Source organism: Triturus cristatus, chromosome 8, assembly GCF_964204655.1.
Source record: "Triturus cristatus chromosome 8, aTriCri1.1, whole genome shotgun sequence".
NCBI classification, from domain to species: domain Eukaryota; kingdom Metazoa; phylum Chordata; class Amphibia; order Caudata; family Salamandridae; genus Triturus; species Triturus cristatus.
The window spans coordinates 468,032,652-468,053,425 of NC_140591.1; positions in this window are offsets into that span (position 1 = coordinate 468,032,652).

A 20,774-nucleotide genomic window follows, 5' to 3' on the forward strand; every position below is an offset into this window, starting at 1 on the left:
TACTGGGGTGAATGTTTAACATTGTTCAACATTCTGTCCATCAATTGTTCTTTTTGCGTTTGTCACCCCGAGTGGGACGGGTATGCCCAGACGTGGGTCCCGTGCTCTCCATGTCACTGGATTCAAGCTAGCCTTGCTGATGAGGAGTGATACCTGAAAACCCGTCCCAGGGTGCTTGTTTCCAGTCCAGGGAAGACCTGGCCTAGCAGTTCAGGCTGGACTGTTTCCGTGGGGAGCAGGGTCAAGACTGATTTGCATATGGCTGGGTTTAAACTGGAATGGCATTGGGAGCAAGAAAATGATGGATTTAGGCCCAGATCTCTGTACTTGGGTGAACGTTTGACATTGTTCAACATTCTTTCCATCAATTGTTCTTTTTGCATAATATAAAGGGTAGAAGTAGCACCGGCAGAAGGTAAACAAAGCGAGAGGAGCCCTGTTTGCCTTCTGCGGTTTCCATCTCTTGCCCCATGCCTAACCTAGGAGAAGCAGATTGGAGGCCGGTGAGGGATTTGGTGGAGTTTGAACTCCCCATAATTTGGTTCCGTGGGATCCTTGGGAATCCCTTCTTTTTGTACATTCGAAGAAAGAGAAGAAAAGCCTGCAAATAACATAGCGTGGGCGTGACACCAAGAAGAGGTACATCATTGTTACTGGCACGCCTTTAATAAGGTGTGTAACCTCAGCCTGTACACAATGTTTAAGGTGGGTGTGACATTCGTGGCCCTCAAGCACATGGCAGCAACATCCTGGCCCTTGAGTGGAGTCCAGAAGTATGAGAGGAGCTGTAAGCTGCACAGTGCATTTGGACTAAACCTGAACAAGTTTTTGCTTCATTTGGCAGTTCTTGGTCCATACATGCATTAAGAGAGGCTGGAACTGGGACTTTTATACCATAACTGCAGACAGGCTGTTACTATATCCGTACCAGTGCAGTATACATTGGGCATTTCAGCCTATACATATATATATGTGGACCCTGTATTCAGTATTTGAGGCTGCCTATAAGGAGAGTGCTCATCACCATATGCAGCTGGTACCTCAAGACTTTTTGTTTTGTCTTCTATGGATCCTCGTTACTTTGCCATTTGACAACAGTTTGGAGGGAGGCCCTAAACCTCAGGAACTGCCAGACTACAGACTGGTGCCCTCAGGGCCACAGCCTGTGGGCCCCCTGGGAGGAAAATCCCCCAATGGTATGGCCATTCCAGGTCATAAGGGTGTGGTTTTCTTAACCAACACGACCTGAGCCTTTTTGCTTGAAGCTGATTCTTAGTTTTTGGGATGCCTAAGTCACCCATGGGAGTTTCTTAATGGCTTCCCTATGCAAATTGAAGTCTAGAGGCTCCATAACAAGGACCACTTCTTGTATATTGTTTTATTAAATGTAATGTTCACAAACATCATGTGCAGCCATCACTGCTGTAACATTTTGTGAACATTAGTAAGCATGAATTATGATAATGGCGATCGTGATCAATACAAGTGCACCTGCCTTTAGGGTTACCCGTAAATGGCAGATAACCTTCAACCTATAGTGTGAATGGCATTTGTAAGATGGAGGAACATTGTTACCCACATAGGCCTATCCCGTTTCCCACTTACGCTTGTTCCACTTCCTTTGCTTTAGGCAGTCTGGAGGGACTCAACATAGTTTTCCACCTGAGGTGCCACTGGAGGGTTCACCTGGGGTGGCACCTTGAAATTGCTTGACTTGTGATTGATAATTTTGAGATTCTGCCACCTTCCCACCTTTGTGAGTATAAGCAGGGGCTTTCCAGCAGTTCACTGTACTGTTCTGAACCTGAACCTTCGGGCACTCCTTGTTGCTGGACTGTCGAACCCGAATGCTTTCCACTTCCTTCTGGGTGGGTATATGCCAAGGCCATGCTGAACCTCGGCTTACCTGCCCTGCTGCTGCCATTGTATAGCCTGGAAGCCCCCAGCTTGCCCAAGGAGTCCCACACTGCTACAGAGAACCTGAGGATACCTGATCCCTCTGTACTCCACACTGTGAGATGGAGGAGAGCTGCTGAGGATTGGACCCTTTCAGGCACTAATGTTTGAGAGGATCTGCTGAGCTCCTCAACCCTGCACCAGTGATGGAGACAGGTTTCCTGGTTAGATTGCTTCTGCTTATGTAGTTGAGTCAGTGGTGACTAGACAGGTGACCACAGCTCTGTATGCACGCACCTTTATTATTGTGTTCAGTTTTTATTGCTCCCTTGACCTTGTTGAGCATGGCGATCCAGCACCTGTTTGGCTATGCAGTTAGCCATTTCCAGGCACATATGCTATCATTTGAGCCCTATGGGCGTTTGGGCTTTTGACACCTGTGTACCACTCCTGAGGTCGCAGTACCTCAAGTCTCTGCCCCATTGCTTTGCAGGTATTGTTGGCATTTCTGATACCTTTGTGTTTTGTTTTTGCTGTTCTCTTCAGGTGCTCACAAACATTAAGATTTGGGAATACTGTTTAGTAAAACCGAAGAGATACACAGTATCCTGTACTGTCAGAAAAGGCTACAATGTTCAACTTTAAGTGATGGTGTCTGTTGAAGGTTATAATCATCAATTTTAAGTAACAATGTATTTATAGAGCTTCACAAATATTGGACCCGATTCACAGTTGTAAACTGAGATGAAAGTCTAACTTTACAACTTTCGGTATTCCCAAATGGCATTTACAAGTAGTAAAGTTAGACTTTTGTTTCAGTAAAACTTAAGTTTTGGTCTTAAGTTTAACTGAGACCAAAACTGAGACAAAAGTCTAACTTCACTACTCGTAAATGCCCTTTGTGAATACCGAAAGTTGTAAAGTTAGACTTTTGTCTCTGTTTACCTTTGTGAATCGGGCCCATCATCTTTTTCTGAACTTTCTTATTCAGTATTTATACTACTGGTATTGATTTGGTGTTTTCTCCATCCGAGGTACAATCCAAGCCCCGCAAATAGTAGAGCTTCACAACTTTTAGAACTAGTCACAAACATTTCATAATGTTTAGTCAGTGGATCTAGTTTTAGTACTGTTTTATGTACTACATCTGCTCTGACTGTGTGAATATATTCCATGTTTGAGTGCTTTCATTAGACAAAACTCAGTCCTACAACAGCACATATTTCTAGGCCCCCATGAAGTACGGCATATTTCACAAGTTCCAGTGAAACATGGGTTTCAGCACCATATTGAGAGTCCAAAACCATTGTCACCATTGCCCATTGTTTAAGCAACATACTGTTTATGAAAGGTAACCTGAAGCCATGCCCATTGTTAACAGCACCTCGCAGACAACAGTATAAACAATCTTTTCTTTCTAAAGATAGAATTTGTTTTCTAACAAATCATAGGGTGTTTTTCTAAAATTCTGCATTCTTAACAATAAAAATGTTGTTTGAAAAAAACCCACCCTTTTAGGCTAACTACACCAAAATAAACTTGTAATATGAAACCACATAACGTATAACATGTTCCTATTTTGCCATCTTGGGGTTCTGGTGATATTTACAGGACATTGGTTGTCAACAGAGATATTTTACTTGCTCTGACTTAGAGCTCAACTTGCCCTGAGCAATAGCAGGTTAGCAATCACTGCTCAGCAACCATGCAATGGGATCCGTTGCTACTGGAGTACTGCCCCTTAGGATGGTAGTGCGGTAGAGGGGAATCCTTAGTGCTCAGTTGGTGAGTGATGGTGGATTGCTCACTGCCAAGCAGGACAGTCGGAACTGGTTCCCTTTGTGATGCAGGGCCATTCAGTCTTCTACAGCTTCTTTTAAACTCCATCTTCATGTCTTGTGAAGTTGGTGAATTTTAAAACTATGGAACGTTCTAGAGATTCAGACTCAAAATATGCTACACTTTGGACTCAAGGAGATGGTGAAGTTATAACCAGTGGTGGGCAGTAAACTCAGCTCCGCTGGTGGAATTTGCTGAGTTTTACTACTGTGTGCTCTGCTTGGAGCACGGAGATCAGTAAAAGCTTCGCAATATGCCGAGTGGCAGAGTTTACCCCGTTCACCCCATTGAGAGCTTTTTCAGCATGCACACAAAGTCATACTTCCTCATGGCAGGGCCGGACTGGCCGTAGCGGGCACCGGGAAACCCCCCCCGGTGGGCCGCACGGATGGGGGCCGGTTTTGGGCCCCTGGGGGACGTTTTTGTTACAGGGCCGTTTTTGCAGCGTAGCTGCAAAATCGGCCCTGTAACAAATTTTCCCGAAAACCTGCCCTGGCAGAGAGCTTGGCGGCTCCCCGAACCCCTGGGGGGCCGGCCGAGCACTTTGCCAGGGCCGGTTTTGGTTCCCAGTCTGGCCCTGCCTCATGATGGTGCTGTCCCTACTGGTTGGTGGGGTCTATGTCTAACGTTGCTCCTATACTTTGTGCCGCTCCTCAGCAGCTCTTCTTCAGGCGTGTGCTGCTATGCTCTGCATGCTGAGCCACAGCATCATTGGACGCTAGCAAAAGCAGACCCTTGCTTCAGATAATAATACCCAAGTTAGTTACTGTTCTTTTTTCTTGTATTATCTATGCCCCAACCTGCTCTCTGCCAGGGTGCCCCCTCCGCCACAAACCCCTGCCTCCTCACCCCCATCAAGAATGAGTGGCGCCCCCTCCGCCACAAACCCCTGCCTCCTCACCCCCATCAAGGACGAGTGGCGTGGTATTAGTGGCTTGATACAATTTGGATTTGCCACCAAGCAACGCCTCTCATCGGCTTTCAGGCCCCCAACACCACCTCAGACTCTGCTTCAGCAGGCCTTTCAGCCCATGAAGAAATGCCCACATTTAAATGTACTGGTCTACTAGGATCAGTATTTCAGTTTCAGCCTCAGCTAAACACATCCTGTGATTCTGGGCATGACATGTAATTTACCAAAGCCAATCTCTGTCTAGACTCCTGAAATTCATGGTCGGTTATTTTCTGTGTCTATGGAGTATCACCTGTGAAATAAATAACATTATAAACTGTTAAAGTGATGAGCAGTGAGCATTGGTGTGCCCTGCACAAAGATTTGGCATGGGACTTGTTGTATAAGCGAATACTTGAGATAATGGCATATCACGAATGAGTGTAATATTTGTGAAGCGTGTGCAGTACGTCAGAATTTCTTGTACCTTAAAGGGCTTGTGAACTGTAGTATTGGTTTATGTGCTTGGGCGGCACACTGTGCAACCTTACACAATTTAATTTGAGAGGTGTATTCAGGGAAGCATTGTCATATTTATTTTCATTGGCTTACATGTGTAATGTAACTTTTGGTCATATATGGTGCTATGTTTCAGTTAGTAGGAAGTTATAATTTATAAATACAGTACAATAAGAAATATTTATGCTGTATCACCCAGTGCAGAGCATGTTTGTGCCTAACACGTATTGCTTTGTGTGCTTGGCTGTAAGCTGCACAATTGGTCACAGGTAAACAACCGCTGTCTTTCTCATGGAGATCAGGGTCGGGAAGATGATCTGTGATTCTTTTTCTCCCCTCTCTTTCTCTCTGTGTATTTTCATTTAAAGGTAGGGAAGGAGCTGCGTATCCATCATCTGCCCCTTGCACAGGCTACCGGCACTTTCTCATTGTAATCTGCGCATACCATCGCAAACTCCCCAAACACTGCGCTCAAACATTCACATCCCGCACACTAGGCGAAGCAGGGGTTTGACGCTCTCAGGGGACGTTTCATTACAAGACAAGACCCCAAATGACATCGTACTTATTAGGTGGAAAGGGATCAGCGCATCTCTCTATGCCATCCAGGCTAGTAGCGTATCAAAGGGGAGGGCACAACTCCACGGAATCGTGCAGGTTTATATATATATATATTCACTTAAAAAACCATAGGTTTCACACATGTTATAGTTAGCTGGACATTTCCCTCGTAAAAAACCAATGAAATTCCCCCGTTATAGTTAGTGCAGGCAACTATAACTCACGCGACCGCAATCCTCTGCTGATGACGTCAGGTATTACATCACTGTATTTAGACACCTATTTACCCATGTCTTCTTCCATTAATCTTTAGCTATACATATATTGCAAATATTTATTTTTCAGAAAGACACATATTTAATCAGTGATGTAATATCTGACGTCATCAGCAGAGGATTGCGGTCGTGTGAGTTATAGTTGCCTGCACTAACTATAACGGGGGAATTTCATTGGTTTTTTACGAGGGAAATGTCCAGCTAACTATAACATGTGTGAAACCTATGGTTTTTTAAGTGAATTTTCAAGGTTTTTTAAATGCTAATTCCTAACTATAACGTGTGTGAAACCTATGGTTTTTTAAGTGAATTTGTACGTTTTTTTAAATGCTAAGTTATGTATTTATTAATATATATTTTTTTCAGGTTCTTCACCGTGCGCGCACCGTGCGCGCTTATAGATATATATGTACTTTTAACTTAAATTTTCTCAGGAACTACTGAACAGATTGACTCCAGATTTTCAAAAGGCACATCCCTGACCTGAGGACTTTCTCTTTGCCAAATTTCAAATAATTCTGTTCAGCCGTTCGGGCTGTACCTTGGACTAAAGGTCCCTATGGAAAAATGCATGGGGAAAACGTGTTTTGGGACCCCCCTTTTTTCTCGGCCCCCGCTTGACTAATCACCCCGAGACTTTCAGGGTAGGAGCGCCCCACCTATTTTGAAAAATTCGCGAGGATTTGTCAACCGGCGCCAAAGTTATTCAAAATAGAATTTTCCGATTTCCTATGGAAACACAGTCCTAACTATAACTATCTACTGGCGACCGGCAGTAGATAATATATATTACTCCGCGGAATTCCGTGAAGTACAATTCCACAAGTTTCGCCCACCCCTTTGTGAGGTCAGACATAATTTGGAAATGTTACTCTTTGCAAAAGGAATTCTCCTGACTCTGTTCTGCAATGCATACTCCCCACACAAATGAGCAGCCTTACTTCCACTTAATAGTATGCCTTACTAGCGTACTATTGCGTGTAAGGAATTGGATTTATGACTGAAATGCAAGCGAACAAAAGCTGAAGTTAGACTCGTAAATCAAGCCAATTTTATGTGTAATTTAACTTACACATGCAAGTGCCATTAAGAATTAGGGCCCTCATTTATGGGTTTTTGGCATAGAGCAGCGCAGCAAGGTATCTTGCTGCACTGCCCTAAGACAAAGTAAAAGGGTAGGCACTGTATTCATCCCATGCGGTGCATTCCTGTCCTTTCTCCCTGTACTGGTGCTGTTTTGGCAACCTAGCACCAGCGTAGGCACCTTTCAACCATGGTGCAAGGGCACCCCCGTTCCATGCAGGATTGTTTTTGTGCAGAAAGGGGCACCTTCCTGCACAGCAACAATCCATAGAGGTGTTTTCCTCTGTTTATGTGCATGCAGCACACATAGAAAGAGGAGAAAACGGGGAAAAAATAAACATATTTCTCCTTGTTACACCTTCCCTCGGGAGAGTACGGATTTAACGCTTCCCCAGGTTTCCAAGTTTTTGGAAATCTGGGGCAGCGTCAAAATCCTTTGATGTGGCCTGGGAAAACCCACCTTTACGCTAACGGAATGCCTCCGGGGGCCAGAGGAAGATGACTCGGCAATTTGTGCTGTATTGCCTTACTCAAGATTTATGAGGCCACTCAAAGCTCTGCAGGGTGGCTTTTCATGGCTTCATAAATCGGATTGCGAGCCCGGCGTCACGCATGTACCACATTACGTGGTGCAAAAGTGACGCAGGGCTGTCATTAATAAGCCCCTAGGTTCTTTGTCACTTTTAAGAACTATTGCAGTAGCAACACTTCCCTATCACTTTGGGTAGTTTTTGCCCTTCTTATCAGGGCTCCACCATCTTTAAAGAGGACCAACCAACCTCCCTAGGAGGATACTCACATTGAAGCAAAAACAATTTCCCGTCCTCCCGATTGTAAACTTCGAGTAGAACTCAACGAATGCCTTTAGAACTAGGAGGCTGCATCAGTAAACTAATAAAAAAGCAGAGCTGCCACCTAGTGGACGATAGTGTAAAAAAAGCATGCATGCAGAAGGAACTATCAAACCTGATGCAGTACACGCATCCAGTAGTGAAAGGTGTGCATTCATTCTAAGACTACATTACAATTGTCGTTTAAAGCCAAGAGTCACTCATTTCACGCACAGTGTAAATATTAGACATTTTTTGGTATCTTTGGCATTGTTAGAAAAAAAAACCAACTGAACGTATTTATTACTATTGGCTTACTGGATCGGCTTGGCGGCAAGGGTCCCAGTGTGCTGATGGCTTATGAGCTGGTTGAGTGGAAGGAACCGTCAACACAGACTCCTCAAACTTTTCTACTAATTTATAAACTAGCCACATTTTAATGCAAGGAGGTTCCAGGCACCATGAGTCATGACGCTCATGAGACGTTACCCTTTACTCTCCTCTTATTTCCTACTATGTTGGTGAAGCTGTTGGTGTCTCGTCTGCCCCAGTGCTTTATTTGTATAATAATAATAAAGGTGCAGAGACACAAAGACCTTCTTAGCAGCCCACTAACGTCACTTCCGTTTAGAAATGGGCGAGGCGACAATTTAACCGAGAGCCGAGCCAAAGTGAAGCCAAGGGTGGGCGCTGGCTCAAAGAGCCTGTGCACAAGCTGAGCCCTGAAAACATTTGGGGGCAGATTTACAAGCCCCTTGCGCCACTTTTGCGTCAATTTTCCCATGTTAAAAATGACGCAAAAGTGGCGCATGGGGCTTGTAAATAAGCCCATTGCCATGTAAATATCACGCAACAATCATCACGTTAGAATATGGTAAGGTGCTTTTAATTTAAACAAAAATATATTTCTTTAACTCCCAAAAGTGTTTCACCTTAGTACATCAGATTGTATCTGCATCATGAAGCGTTTCCTAAAATTTATAGTTTTCAAAACAGAAACTGAGAAATTCCTTCCCCGCTGTGATGACAATGCTATTAGTGATTTAAAAGGCAGGTTATTTGCCATGTGTTCCCTAGATGTGGTTAGACTCATATTATACACAGAGCAACAATATAGCTTATTAAATGAAACACAAAAAAGGTTTTTGTACTGTACACATCCTGAACCCTCTTATCTGAAGTTGCGCTCTGTAATAATGAACAACATTTATTGGCGAATCAAAACTACTATCACACAATTTGGTCAAGCGGGTAGGGAAGTTGGGATTGGTCCCAGATTTTCCAGTTTCACGCTGTACAATTCAGTAACTAAATGGGTATCTCTGTCTAACATCAAAGGTTATGCTTTGTTCTTAATTCTTGGAAGATGAGCCTGTGGGTTACAGGCAGAATACACATTGTATTTTTGGCAGTTTCACATAGTGCAAACTTTGCCCACGCACGAGTGCTTCACAACAGACAGACTACTATGCACTGTTTTTCAATGACACAGGATGATTTGGCGGATTTACAGGATGCAGAGTGGAGGATGTAACTGGATCCTGGTTCCCCATGTTACATGGTCAGCATTTGTAACCACTAAGCAACAGGGCCTCCCGTGAAAGCTTGGCTTGTTTTGGGCTTGAGGTTCCAAGAGGACCGAGGGCTAACCAGAGCCAAGCTTCCCCCTCGAGTCTGGCTCCAGCTTTATTTGTCTCGCCTACCTCCACTTCTGACTGCCGGGATGGCGGACAAGAAGGCTGTTTCATTGTGATTCCACCTCATGCCTCTGTTTTCCACCATGCTACGCTGCCTGTCTCTTTATCACTCTTGTGGATTCTTTCCATCTCTTCCCTCTCACTTTGACACTGATTTCCTTGCTTTCCTTCCTCCCTTCTCCCTTTTTTTAATCTCTAGCTCTCTCTTTATCGGTGTCAAAGTATGAAGATGAATAATAAGCCCTGTCCCAAAAAGTGATTAGTATTGGTCACCAACTGTAACCACTGGCACAAAAAACACTGGCCCCATCACACTTTTAGCGAGGGAGACATTCTAACTGCAAAGCGCCATTTTCCAATTTAGTTCCGATGCTTGCAGAAATCCACAGCATCAAGCCAGTTTGAGGTTTTTACAACACTAGGGAGTTATATCAGCGACACCTCATTTGTCACTGCTCTTGCTCATGGGTAGACCGAATTCTTGTGCTCTTTCTTTGATGAGCGCAACAGGATTCATGTTGTAGTGCACAAGAAGATCTCTGAATTTAAGTTATTGTTAGAACATTTATGTCCTCATAAATGCTATAGTAATTGGAAAATCGAGTACACAGTTTGCTCCTGGATTTACAATGACGCAATTCATACAAATAGTACTCATTGCCAGGGTTCTTACATGTGTGTGGGTAATGGCAAGTGGTAAATTCAGCCCCAAGAGAGTTTCTGTTATATCTAGTGTATTTATCTATGCATCTTCCCTGGTGCTTTAGCCCTCGCTGTTCAGCCAGTGTGAATGTGCTGCATGGAATGTTGAACTGGTGATGATGAATGGGATGTTTGGGTGCCTGTGAGGTGAGGTGTGTCAGTTGGAGTATGGGCGGAGCAACAGGCAGGTTGCTCCCGGTGGGGCTGTTCTAAGGACAACCTTAGACAAAGCTATGGATGTACTGATCTGCAGCTAAGACTGAATAAATCATCTGAAACTACACCAAGTCTACCAGAATTTTATTACAATATTTTTGGCGATGAGGATGGGATTCAAACCCACACATGCAAAGCACAATATTTTGGCAACAATTTGGAGCAAGAACTACAGAAACTAGATGTAAAAATCAGTGTGAAGGGAGTTGTTCAAGGAACTACTCAGAAGAAACTACGTAAGAAAAATTAAGGAACCTGCAACAAACATCAGTAGTACGCCTGCCAGCCCCACCAGTGTCCTCTACATCAGACGGCCTCAGCCAGGACGTGCTTCATGTTGTTACATGTTTGGATTTCATACTGTGGAGACAACTGAACATTTCCAGCAACCTGATGTATTTTGGGACTTTTCCTCGTTTGTGTGGAGAATACTGGCAGAGGTGGTCGAAACTTGGCAGTGTTTGCAAGGAAGATTTGTTGCAAGCATTTTATTTCAGCTTGCTGGCTGGCTATACAGACATCAATGCCTGGTGTCGGACTATCTTTATTGAAACCGTTACCTTAACGCGTGCTGTGTTTTCATTTAAATGTGAAGCGCAACTATTTTTCATTGTGAGACCGGGTACAGTGGGTGTGCACAACTTCACACCGTTGCTGTGTGTGCATGTGAAGGGGCTGCTTCACAAGCAGCAGCGTCTCCATGTTGCTAACGTATGACGTGTACTATGCATCAATTTTTAGTGCACACATGCACAGGAGCCGCCTGGCGCTGTTCTTTCTTACGTGCCGCCATCTTTGTTTGGTGCTGCGGGACACTGGGAACCTTAGAATTGCCACTTGTTTACAAAATGCATATTGTACATGTTTATGATAAAATGCATGCGCACAAGCGAGTAGGGGGCACAAGTAGACGGGAAACACATAACGACAGAACACCAGTGATTCACATTCTCTTATGTTCTGTGCTGGCAAGGTTGTGAGTGCTCCCACTTCACAGTGAACTTTCGTTGTGGGAACTGACAAGTTCACATTTTTACGGATGGTGCAACATGTGGGAAGTGGAACTGGCTCACACTGTGCCATGTTTGATTAGTGGTATGACAAATATCTATATTTGATTATCATCAAAGTTTACGGAGGAACAGCAAACTCACACCAAGATTTTGTATTGATCTTCTAAAAACGATATGCCTCATTGCATGCATGCTACGTCTGCAATGACAAGACCAAAAAAAACATCTTCGAAGCATTCCCTCATTTTTGGGACATAGAATAGATGTGTTGAGGGGAGTATCACCTCATCAGTCTTAGTGCCGGGCTGGATTCATGTTAACTCTGGAGTATTTCACTAACTGTGAATGCTGGTAAGATAGTTCTAATTATCCAGACTAAAAACTTGGCGAGTTCTGCAGTTGTTGGACCTGTGATGTTCGCACCAATTTGTGTGAGAAATCGCTCGCAGGAGGCCGTCTTGAGTCATATTTGGATACAGTTCTAATTTTGCAAGACATGTTTGCTTTTCTGTGTCTTCTTTGGGTCATGTGCATTTATTGACCAATGGTATGATGTGTTATGGTGTGTTGTGCCATTATTTCAGGTTTTTAAGGCATATTATTGCTTTCCTTAATAGTGTGCTCGGTTGGGAATTGACTACATTAGTGCTGGGTTCCTGTGTAGAATGGAATCCCTGCTGGTGTGCAAGTTTACTGTGCGTGGGTATTTTGACTGTATTTCTGCTGTGATGGTTCAGTTACAATGTAGGTGCCCTTTTCCTACTGTGCACCAGTTTCTTTTACGTTAGTGTTGTTACTTTGTGCTGTGGTAACATAGTCACTTCTTGCTATTGTGTAAGTTGTCTTTAAGTGAGTATCACTACTTATTTTTCTGTTAGGTGTTAATACTAGATTTGTGCATTTTTCACTACATGCACTTACACAAGGGTTACGGTATGGGTGGTAGTCACTCATTTCTTTATTTAACACTACTTGCCCTTACACGAGGGATTGCTGTATGGGTGTAAATCACCCATTTCTACATTTTAGTTTACTTGCCCTAACATGGGGGATTGCTGTACAGGAGGGAGTCGCTCATTTCTACATTATACGCTACAGGCCCTTACATGAGGGATGGGTGCATGGGTGGAAGTCACCCATATTTACCTTGTACGCTACAGGTCCTTACATGAGGGATGGCTGTATGGGTGGAATTCACCCATTTCTAAATTTTTTGCTATATGCCCTTACAAGTGGGATACCAGGGTGAGTAGGAGGCCTTGTCTATACTTTACGCTTGGTGCCCTTACATGAGGGATTGTGGTTTGGGGTGTATGTCACCCGTTTCTACATGTTACACTATTTGCCCTTTCTCTGGGATGTTTTGTCGGGTGTATCTCACCCATTTGTTCGGATTTAGCACAAGTGTTCTTTTATTTATTATTCTACCTGTGTTTTTTTTTCTTCTTGTATTTGTAATGTTTGCTATGGATTGGCTGTGTTGTGCAACCTGTCATGCTTGCTTGGCCAGTTGGTGTGGTTGGTGGTGATAATAGGTGCGGTATTGTGTTTTATCGTGTATGGTGATGTAGTACTGATAAGGTTCTTCCTCAGTCTGCTGTCCAACAACGTGTGGTGTTAAAGAAAATGTTTTTTAATAAAGTTTATTCTGCTATATTTTATGTGCTTTATAAACGGGAAGGATGTGTGATATTTCTTCTGTATTTATCTATGCGTCTTCCTTGTTTTCACTTTGCAGTTTCCCTTATGATTTATACCTTCTTGCTTTCATGTATTTTTATGTGTTTTATAAAGAGGGAGGATATGTTATATCTAGTGTATTTACCTATGCATCTTCCCTGTTGCTTTGGCCCTTGCTGTTCAGCCAGTGTGAACGTGCTGCGTGGAATGTTGAAGTGGTGATGATGAGTGGAATGTTTGGGTGCCTGTGATGTGAGGTGTATTAGTTGGAGTATGGGCTGAATAAATCCTCTAAAACTACACCTCGCCTGCCAGACTTTTATTACAACAGTTTCCATATGTTATGTACTAATGTACCAGGGAAAACTTGGAATTGAGTGCAGAAATCTACCTACATAAGGCCTTAGTAAAATCCCCAACCAAAGTTACAAACAGGTGAAATTTTCATTTTTTCCCCTGACTGTGCAGAGGAATTAGGGTTATTGTTCAGGCAAAAATCAAACAGCAGAGCCCATCACAGTACATTTTAGGAGCACTGCCAGGAGTTGAACAATGTAATTACCTTAATGATAATTGCATGAAGGTAGCCAATCACAAAAGGGGGAGGAATCACACTGCCAGGCATACCAACGAACAATTTACCCAGATGCATTGTGGTAATTCAGTACTTAGGTGTTTCGGGATATTGTCCTTCTTCAGTAGAAAGCAACACCTTAAAATTGTGGTTGCTGGTAATGCAACAATTATGTCATGTCTTTTGTAGAAATTTGTAAACATAGTGAAGCAACCTTAATTGTAATACTAAACTGTTTTCTTTTGCCTTGGTACTGTAACCTATCTAATTATATTTAGAACTGTCTGGTAAAATATTTGCTGCATTTCTTATCTGTGACCAAGTTCTTCCTACTTATGCTTTACACTTAAAAGAGATACATGCTAATTTCAAGTTGTATGGCTTCCACAGTGAGACCATGGGGCTCATTTAGACTTTGATGGGTACAGGGTACTCTGTTAGGATGATGGAGTACATTACCCTGGTCATCCCAAGGATCCTTTGCCCTCCAAATCTAGAGTTGCCCACCAGCCCCACACACAACTCTTAACATTGGCAGGAACTGCCGTCACGGCGGTTCCTGTCATTGTTGTAGAAGTATGACGGATGGCTATGTCAAACATAACAGCCTTCCATCAAACATTTACCAAGTTTTTCATTTTTCGAAAAGCAAATTCCCAAAGCTGGAATTTGTTTTTGGAAAATGACAAACTAAGGACCCCCTCTCCATGGGAATTATTTTCCATGGTTGGAGGCCATTGTTTTTTTCCTGTCCCTCACTGCTGTGTTTTACTGGGAGGTGACAGAAAGCAAAAAGAGCCATCTGATGGCCACTCTAAATTGGGTGGTTGGTCTGATGGATAACCTCTGACAGCACATATTCTGATGGAGCTGGAGTAGACTCTGTTGCTGACATACTTAATGGCTGCCCGTTGCTAATTTAGATGGACCTTGAGATTGAATGAGAGGATACTCCGGAGAAAGTACCCTTTCTGCCAAAATCTAAATCTTGTCCTATGTCTCAGTCCAGAGTACTTTCTCCATTGTTTGCCTTCCACCTGCTTAGAGAGATTATAGGAATTTAGATGAAAACATTCCAAGCTTTAGAATATAATGGCAGGAATATTTGATTCTTATAAGTTCTGCAGTGTGCCAATTCTTGTTTAGTCATACTAGTCATCAATGAGAAGAGATCTTTAACAAATGACATTTCATCTGCAACTTCTTTTTTTTCATTATCAGTTCATGATAAAGAATGGTGAAACAGTACATCCACATATTGAAATTCATTCACATTTGCCAGAGCCCAACTTTCTATGTCGCAAGTGACTTTCTACATTTTATATTGTTTTTTTATTTTGTATCTTTAATTTATTGAACAACTTTGCATCAGATACAGAGTGTCAATAAATGACAGGGCAATACATTCAATAGTTAAACTTTCCATCTGTGTTACACCTGAATGGTATGTAGATGACACAACCTCTAGTATTGTTAACTTCTCTTTCTTTCAGGGTTCGGCAAAAGTCCAAGTCCACGTTATGCTGTGAATCCTTTCTTCTGGACTATTACCCATGAGTGCACAGTCTCTGGTCTGTATCATGTTCCAAGCTGCTGAACCTCCGGGAGTTCCCTCACCATTTTGTTTCCCTTCTGTGACCCAATGCAATACATTTTACAATACCTGATTCTCATGAACCAGCTTCCCTCACCCATTGAAACCACCACATCACCACATGAATTGTGCTTCCCACGCACCCCAGATTTTCTCGAATTTCCAATTGTATCCCCTCCCTTTATAGATCTCATTTTCCAACATCATGCAACACTCCAAACCAGTTTCCCAATTTTAATACTGGGGAGGGGATCCATCCCCCCATTTTTGTGCTATGTCTCGTCTGGTGACCATACATCCCATGTTAACCAAAGTTTTCTGACTTTTTGTAAGGTCCGTAGGGCCTCATATACCCAACAAACCAAGTCGGGCTGCAAGTCCAGAGGACTCCCAACTGCATTCTCCAGTGAGTTGTGCACCTTCTACCAAAAATGTCTCAGTTTGGGACAGATCCATAAGGTGTGCAACAAAGTGCCCTCCATTACTCAACCTCTCAAAGACTGTGGGTGCTTTGCTCTCCCAATCTTATGGAGTAGGACCCTCATGTAGTATGTTCTATGTACTATTTTAAGTTGCAGTTGACGGTAACTCATCTTTATCGGTACTACATTGGGGAACCCCAGTGTGGTCAGACAGTCCTCTTCGTCCAGTTCCCTCACAGCTTGCTCCCATCGTCCATGCAATTGTGCAAGGGGGCCCTGCGAGTTTCTCCTGAGGGTGCAATACATTAGAGAAACTATTTTTTTCTTTATGCAGCTGTCTAGCAGTCTCCTCTCAATGGGGTAGTCTTCCTGCGTTTCTTCGCCCTGTGGTATGCGTTCCTGAAGAGCATGTCACAGTTGCCTATATCCCAACCACCGTGTTTTGGACATCTAATATTCCTTCTTTAAGTATTCAAACGGTACTTTGCCATTTGCATCCAGTTTGTCTACCAGTTTCGAGAGCCCTATGGCGTCCCAGCCCGAAAACCTCCCTTTATGGCCTCCATGCGTAACCGAGTTCAATCCCATAGTGTTGTTCTAGGGATCAGTCTTTTGTCCCATTTAATTTCCTTGTGCAGTTTGCACCATATGTCTTCCTCAGTCTTTGTTGTCAGTCCCGCCTGAGTCCTAAGTTTCCCCCATATAGCGCATGTAAGTAGCTTTCGTCTCTCATACTTGTCCTATCCAGGCTGGGTCTTCCCAGTCCGAATATGCCCAATCAGCAAGTGACTTTTTACTGAAGCATTTTGAAGAGAAAGTCATTGGGCCTGATTCACAAAGGTAAACTTACACTTTTGTGTAAGTTTATGATTGTTTGCTATTCAAAAAGGTAAGGAATTTGAAGCAGACAGTGGCAGTGTCTGCTTGGGGCTTACTCTCTCATGAAGGAGGTACAGACGGTGTATTATACGCCGGCTCTGCCCGTGCTTTGCACTCTTAATTGTTTTAAACTGGTTTTTAACTTTGTATGCTGGGCTAGTCGTGTGACCCCACTGCTACCCTGCTTACCTACTCTCTCGGTCTTCACTGTTGCTCCTGCAATGTTCCACCACGGCTGCTGTGCCGTTTGAGCGGAGGGTGGGACCAGTTTCGACCTCACTTCCGCTCACTTTCTCCTCACTTCCGCTGAGGCCACGGAAGTTAGCAGTCCAGTTGTGCTGGCTTGGCGTATATTTTAGACGCATACAAGAGCAGACTGGAATTTGAAGCAGACAGAGGCAGTGTCTGCTTGGGGCTCACTTTCTTGTGAAGGAGGTATGGACGGTGAATTATACACCGGCTCTGCCCGTGCTGTGCACTCTTAATTGTTTTAAACTGGTTTTTAACTTTGTATGCTGGGCTAGTCTTATGACCCCGCTGCTACCCTGCTTACCTACTCTCTTGATCTTCACTGTTGCTCCTGCAATGTTCCACCACGGCTGCTGTGCCAATTGAGCGGAGGGCGGGACCAGATTTTGACCTCACTTCGCTCACTTTCTCCTCACTTCCGCTGAGGCCACGGAAGTTAGCAGTCCAGTTGTGCTGGCTTGGCGTATATTTTAGACGCATGCAGGAGCAGACTGGAATTTGAAGCAGACAGGGGCAGTGTCTGCTTGGGGCTTACTTTCTCGTGAAGGAGGTATGGATGGTGTATTATACACCGGCTCCGCCCGAGCTTTGCACTCTTAATTGTTTTTAACTGGTTTTTAACTTTATATGCTGGGCTAGTCTTGTGACCCCGCTGCTACCCTGCTTACCTACTCTCTCGATCTTCACTGTTGCTCCCGCCCTTTTCACACCTGAATAGGCCTGGTCTGCCTTAGACAATGATGTCTCCACCTCCTGCCAGGAAGCTGCACCAGAGAGGACAGAACTGGTTTTGGCTGGGCAAAGAGCTTCTCTGTCTCAGAGAACAAAGAGATTTGCTGTATAAAAAGAGAGGCCCAGAGCCCAGACTTTTAGATCACTTTTGGGAACCAAGAGGAACCTCTGCCAAGGAGAAGAGCTGGAGAAACTGGAGGAGGAGCACTGCCCATTTGCTGTGTGCGGTCTGGGGTTGGCCTGCAGTGGCTGTTTCTGCCAAAGAAAGGAACGGTGTGTGAATCCAGCTTGAGAAAGTATCTCCAAGTGCTTAAAGTGGAGCTTGCCCCCTGTTCAAGAGGTCTCAGAAACAGCAAAGACCTCACCATCCTTCTGGGCACCATTTCTGGTTCCGCTGGATCCAGTTGCCACAGAAGAAAAGAGCAGCTGACTCTATCACCGTGTCCATTGCAGACTCCGTGTCCTGAAGGCACCGCAGAGAGCACCGCCTCGCTTCGCAGCGCAACCCTGGTCTCACCCACTCAATCAATGAGCCGCTGCTTGCACCGAGTCCTGTGGGCACCGCACTCCGCATCACTTCACTACACGCTGCACAGTCGTCATCGACTCCGTCGCTGCCCGACTCAAACACCGACCAGCTCCGTCGCCCCACCATGACCTGCCAGCACCACATCGAGCACCGTCTCACCCTGCAATGCAAGTCTTGGTCTCACAGACTCTGGCATCGAGCCACTGCCTGCACCGAGCTGTGAGGACACCACACGCTACAACGCTTCCATCTCACCTTGCAACCGCGACGGTTGCCCCGAATGACTTGCACTGGCGCATTGGCTGCAAAAAGCAAGGTACTGTCTCCAAGTCTGTCGACGCTTTAGTTGACCCGTACCGACGCCATTGACTGGAATTGTTAGACTCGGTCGTGTTCAGTATCGCTTTAGCCCCTCCGGAGGAACTGTATTTTCACACTATTCCTGCAATTTAAAGGTTATCTTGCAAAGTAACTATTTTTACAGTATTGCATTGTGGATTTTTGTCATTTTTGGTCTTGTTTGGTTTATGTTAGACCTGGAATCCTTGCTGTGGTTTCCCCTGACTTTTTGCCTGTACCGCCTGTGTTTTTGATGCTGTGCTGGATTTCGTTTTTGCTGGTTTAGATGCTTTGGGCACTTTGCCACTCCTGATCAGTGCCAAAGTGCAAGTGCTCCCTGTATAAATTGGTATGGCGATTGGTTCTCTCTGATTGGCATATGTGTTTTACCAATAAGTCCCAAGTAAAGTGCACTGAGTGTACCAGGGCAGGTGAACCAAATGCTACTAGTGGGCCTGCAGCACTGATTGTGCCACCCACCTGAGTAGCCTTGAAAAGATGTCTCAGGCCTGCCACCGTGGTGCCTGTGCGCAGTTTGTTAACTGCCATGTCAACTTGGCAAGGGCACCCCCTTGCCCGGCCCTACCCGTCCCTTTTCTTACACATAAGACACCCCTATGGTAGGCCCAAGGTACCCCCTGAGCAGGGTGCAGTGTACGTGAAAGGTAGGACATGTACTGGTGTGTAACATGTCCTGATAGTGAAATACTGCCAATTTCGTTTTTCACTATTGAAAGGGTATCTTGCCCCATAGGACAGAATGGGTAATGATTTGTAACATTTTACAAGCATATCGTCCCATAGGGACAAAATAGAAAAGTGAAGTTTGGTATCCCTGAACTCAGAACTCAATAACACATCTTTTAGTAAAGATGGTTTTTAAATTGTGTGTTTCTCTGTGCCTCTGCCTGTTTGTGGATTAACTGTCTGGTTTCAGTGTGAGAGAGGCAGAGGATGTGCATTCCCTGTAGACAGCCCCTGGGGGGGTTGAGGTGTCCTTGGCCCTTCCTGGATAACCCAGCCCTGAGCTTAATAGACCATGGCTGCATGTGTTTTAATGGTGTCTTCATGATAAGTTTGGTAGTTTTACAGGACAAGATACCTTAGCTTCTTCGTTTTAGGGACTCTGGCTTAGATCTGAATCATGGAGAAAATACACACAGAGGTTTACTGCTTCTAATTACATAACTACGAGCTCAGCGCTACGTACAGATGCATCAACAATTAAACATGAACATTTTATAAACACAAATGAAAATGGATATGACGGGTTGCAACATAGAAAAGGGACAATTTTCAATGAGAACAGTGTCTGAATGACATTTACTTCTGGCATCAATTACCTTTGGGGAGATTAGCAGCATCTTCATATGAAACATTGGGTCATGGACAAAAACACAATACTTAGGACAGAACAGAGTTTGCAGTAATTTAACAGTACCACAACATCACACATATGCCTCACATCAACAATTACACACTGTATCACACCCATGAGCAAACGGTACCATTTGTATCATGCCCAGTGGTCCCTGCGACCAACACCTAAAAAAGTTGACAAAGAAATAATAATGAATTTGTCCAAAAAAGTCCTTAGCCTGCTCCTAGCACATGCTATCCTGTGACCAGAAGAAGTTCTGCACGGTACATGAGACTAAGGGCCATATGTAGATAATTTCTATTTACCGATTCATAAATACCGAATTTTACCGATTCGGTATTTATGAATCGGTAAATTGAATGTAGGTAAACATTCGGTAATTATTACCGAATAGGTAATATTCGGTATTACTGATTCGGTATTTACCGAATCGGTAATAATGCATCCCTTCCAATTCATTCCTATGGGCCTGGAGGCCCATAGGAATGAATGGGAAGCCATTCACTATGACCGATTCGGTAAATACCGAATCGGTAATAGGGGGAGCATATTCATGGGTGGCAGGGTGTCACATTGACACCCTGTTGCACCCCTGAATCGTGCATGTGTGCACATGTGGCGCACATACATGCCCTAAGGGCATGTATGCCACATGGCACTTTTCAAAAAGCACAAAATTGCTTTTTAAAAGGTATTCGTTATTTACCATCAACTTGTAGTTGATGGTAAATAACGAATCCAGAAACCAAAAATGCACTCACTTGAGTGCCCCCTACATAGGATTTCAGGATTCGGTAATTTACCGAATCGGTATTTTACCGATTTCTTAAAATTCCGATTCGGTAAATTACCGAGTCCTGAAATCCAGCCAC